Below are 4964 nucleotides of genomic sequence, written 5' to 3' on the forward strand. Positions count from 1 at the left end.
CGGAAGAGAATAAACTGAGAAAATGAAAAAAGTATTAGCAGTAACTAAAATTAAGTAATGGTTAGAGCTACAGACACAAAAAATAGTGAAAGTTAATACAGTTACAAAAACAATTAGTTGAAGGTACAAATATGGGTATAATTACAAAATTAATAAAATTACAAGACTATTATGGCTTTAGCCGAAATAAATACCCATTGAAATGAAGATTCTGCTATATGCTTTCATTCCCGTGACAGTGACGAACTCATGTTTAAAGGTGACGTTGTATACAGTTTTCAATTAACACCTCATTTCAAGTATGAACTCTAATCCATGCTCCGCTCTCGGTAGGAATGTTAGTTAATGCGAACCGTAACTGCATTTAGCATAAGGTTTTCTCATAAGTACAATGAACGGAAAACTTTTACTATTCCTTGCAGGATTCACAGCTTGGAAAGTGAGTGATGGTGTGGAGAATCCGAGACAGCTTGGTGCTTATCACATGTTCGACGAGGTTATTGCAGGCCTTTATAGTCTTTATGATTTTGGCTAAGTGTGAAGACGTGCTAGATGATCAAGTATTTCAGTGCTCGTGATTTATGTATATGGTAAAACCTGAAAATTATGAAAATAATAGAAGCAGTTGTGAGCTAGAATTTCTCTCAAATATTTATTTATCCCCTGATTGTTTCTAATTGCTACGTATGCCTTATCTATACTTGAATATGTGTTTGAAATATGCTCAGAATGCGTTATAAAATGTTTCTTGGGGGGAAAAACTTTACGTTAAATATTCAGGACATTTTCCTGAAGGAATATTTTCTTGCACCAGAACATACACGAGAGAGTGGCTTTCAACTCTTAAGGTACTTCCGCCATCTACCCTTCATGGCCTTTCTTCTCCCTGTGTTGGACCTTTCTCTTGTTTATTCCCTTTATTAACATCTCCAGTTTAGACCTGAGTTTCTCCTGGCGTATACAACTTTCAAATAACTTGCGGGAATTCAGCCAGGTAACACTTTCAGCGACCGCCGATATTTCGGCGGGAGAACACCCCGCCACTTTCAAGGCAAACTGCAACGGACAGGCGGCGTGCATGCAAATTTAATACCTCGGTTCTGCGACAGAAGCAGGAAAGATAACACACACACTGAACACTAGTGCCACCAAAGATGACCAAAGTCAGAGCTATCGATAGTGAGACTATGAATTCACAGGTGAGGCAGCATTGACTCTGTTCCTCTGTTTTTTGACAAGGGAGAGAGCCGGATTCCAAACAGAGTTTAAACAGAAACCTCCATCCCTGTTAACGAGGTTGCTCGCTAGTTTAATCTCAACTGCCTCCTTAATGACACTGTCCCAATAGCTGGACGTGCATGCCAATATCTCGGTGTTATTATATAACATGGGGTGACCAGTATCCAAGCAATGTTCGGCAATAGCAGATCTATTTGGCTGCTGTAATCGTGTGTGCCGTTTATGCTCAGTACATCTGTCCTCCACGGTCCTGATAGTTTGACCAATATATGCCATACCGCAGCTACAGGGAATACGATACACACCTGCCTTACGCAATCCAAGATCATCCTTAACGGAACTCAAAAGTGCTCTAATTTTAGATGGAGGTCGGAAAACACATTTCACATCGTATTTCCGTAAACGGCACACACGATTACAGCAGCCAAATGATCTGCTATTGCCGAACATTGCTTGGATACTGGTCACCCCATGTTATATAATAACACCGAGATATTGGCATGCACGTCCAGCTATTGGGACAGTGTCATTAAGGAGGCAGTTGAGATTAAACTAGCGAGCAACCTCGTTAACAGGGATGGAGGTTTCTGTTTAAACTCTGTTTGGAATCCGGCTCTCTCCCTTGTCAAAAAACAGAGGAACAGAGTCAATGCTGCCTCACCTGTGAATTCATAGTCTAACTATCGATAGCTCTGACTTTGGTCATCTTTGGTGGCACTAGTGTTCAGTGTGTGTGTTATCTTTCCTGCTTCTGTCGCAGAACCGAGGTATTAAATTTGCATGCACGCCGCCTGTCCGTTGCAGTTTGCCTTGAAAATGGCGGGGAGTTCTCCCGCCGAAATATCGGCGGTCGCTGAAAGTGTTACCTGGCTGAATTCCCGCAAGTTATTTGAAAGTTGTATACGCCAGGAGAAACTCAGGTCTCACATTGTTTACCTCTACGGGGAGGAAATGTATCGGTGTTTACGTAAGTTGGATAAACTTCGTAGCTGTCGAGTTAGACTGCAATGTGCTTTGTCGTTTTTATTGAGGTGTCGTGATGAAAATCATGTCCCAACATTTGCTAAGGTTGTGCACCATATTAATTCACCTGCCGCCAATCGTATCAAGCAACGTGCTGGCTTGGCTCTTGTTCGCGAAAGGATTCGTTTTACTCGTCGACGTTTGGATTCTGTTTCCAAAGAGTTGTATCGTTTTCATTTAATGGTTGCATCTGAAGTGTCTGATTTCACTTGGGATTGGTTGGACGGTGCCTCATGGACCCAAGCTGACTGGGAGTACAACTCCGTTACTGCCCGGCATTTGGCAAAGTTTGAACGTTTTCATCGCGCGGAGTCGGATGTTATATATCTCGACGTTCTGTGATAAATCTCACAGAGAAATCTTTTGACGACGCAACCTTATCCGTGCTAGGGAAGGGTTTAAATTTTGCACCCACTCCGAAGAATTTGCCGGTAGTTGATTTTATTAGTTCAATTGAACAGGCAGTTTGCAAACTACCTCCTGACGCTGCAGAGGAAGTTAGGAGGGAGGCATGCCGTGTTTTGACTAGGGCTCGTCCACCCAAGAGTAATGTAACAGCAGCAGGGAGGGCTGCTTTACGCTCTCTCAAAGTTGATCCCAGTATTGTTATTTTACCTGCTGACAAGGGCAATGCCACCGTTGTTTTAAATAAACCTGATTATGTACAAAAGATGCAACGTTTACTATCTGATTCAGCGTATCGCAGAATCGATGCTGACCCCACGAAAAGTGTTGAGAGAAAGACCAACAGCCTCCTGAAGAAAAGTGGTTTTTCGCAGGACACAATCAAGAGGCTTAACACCTATAGTGCCGTTCCCCCTAGGTTATATGGCCTTCCAAAGGTTCATAAGGAAGGGGTTCCTTTCCGTCCTATAGTGAGTAACATCGGCGCTCCGACATATCGTGTATCCAAGCATCTTGCTTCTCTGTTGAGTCCACAAGTAGGACAGTGTGAACATCATATCAGGAACTCAGCTGATTTTTTACGTCGTTTGGAGGGACTGAGGCTGAATGACTCTGATATTTTAGTGAGTTTCGATGTGGTCTCCCTCTTCACTCGTGTTCCTCTGTCTGATTCGTTGCGGTTAATTGAAGCCAGGTTTGGTGCTGATTTAACCAATCTCTTTAGGCATGTGTTGACATCCACTTACTTTTTATTTAATGACCAGTATTACGAGCAGACAGATGGAGTTGCGATGGGTAGTCCGTTGTCTCCTGTGATCGCAAATTTATTTATGGAAGACTTCGAGGAACGTGCATTGGAGTCGGCGCCTTTAAAACCCGCCTGTTTCTTTAGATACGTTGACGATACCTTCGTTGTTTGGCCTCACGGTAGGGAAAATTTGAATGTCTTTCTAGAACATCTGAACTCGATCCACCCGAACATTCGTTTTACGATGGAGGTGGAAGAGGATGGTTGCCTTCCCTTTCTCGACGTGTTGGTTAGGAGGAAGGATGATGGATCATTGGGACATGCAGTCTACAGGAAACGTACTCACACCGATTTGTACTTACAAGCTAATAGTTGTCACCATTCGGCTCAGCGTGAAGGGGTACTTCGTACCTTGGTACACAGGGCACATGTCGTTTCTGACGCTGAGACTTTGCCAGCTGAGCTGTCCCATCTTGAAGTTACATTTCGTCAAAATGGTTATAGTGATAGACAGACTGAACGTGCGTTGCGCTATCGACCAACTGTACATCGGGTGATTGATGATAATTCTGAGTCAACACCTAAGTCTACTGCCTTTTTGCCTTACGTAGGAAACACGTCCAATAAGATCGGTCGTATTTTACGGAAATACGATGTGAAATGTGTTTTCCGACCTCCATCTAAAATTAGAGCACTTTTGAGTTCCGTTAAGGATGATCTTGGATTGCGTAAGGCAGGTGTGTATCGTATTCCCTGTAGCTGCGGTATGGCATATATTGGTCAAACTATCAGGACCGTGGAGGACAGATGTACTGAGCATAAACGGCACACACGATTACAGCAGCCAAATAGATCTGCTATTGCCGAACATTGCTTGGATACTGGTCACCCCATGTTATATAATAACACCGAGATATTGGCATGCACGTCCAGCTATTGGGACAGTGTCATTAAGGAGGCAGTTGAGATTAAACTAGCGAGCAACCTCGTTAACAGGGATGGAGGTTTCTGTTTAAACTCTGTTTGGAATCCGGCTCTCTCCCTTGTCAAAAAACAGAGGAACAGAGTCAATGCTGCCTCACCTGTGAATTCATAGTCTCACTATCGATAGCTCTGACTTTGGTCATCTTTGGTGGCACTAGTGTTCAGTGTGTGTGTTATCTTTCCTGCTTCTGTCGCAGAACCGAGGTATTAAATTTGCATGCACGCCGCCTGTCCGTTGCAGTTTGCCTAGAAAATGGCGGGGTGTTCTCCCGCCGAAATATCGGCGGTCGCTGAAAGTGTTACCTGGCTGAATTCCCGCAAGTTATTTGAAAATCTCCAGTTTACTTCTCTCAAACTCCGCGGCGATTGATTTCCCTGCCCTCATCTCTTTCCTTAATTCTGTAGTTACCGCTCTCCTCTACTCTCATTTTTCTTCTATTTGCTCTGCGTTAATTTCATTGGTATGCAGTATATATCTCAGGAACTCCAATCTCATACTTCGAATTTTAATATTTCCCTCCGTCTATGAAAATAACACGTCCCAAAATAAAACACTGGTGCCACC

The sequence above is a fragment of the Schistocerca nitens genome, chromosome 1 (genome assembly GCF_023898315.1).
Source record: "Schistocerca nitens isolate TAMUIC-IGC-003100 chromosome 1, iqSchNite1.1, whole genome shotgun sequence".
Taxonomy (NCBI): domain Eukaryota; kingdom Metazoa; phylum Arthropoda; class Insecta; order Orthoptera; family Acrididae; genus Schistocerca; species Schistocerca nitens.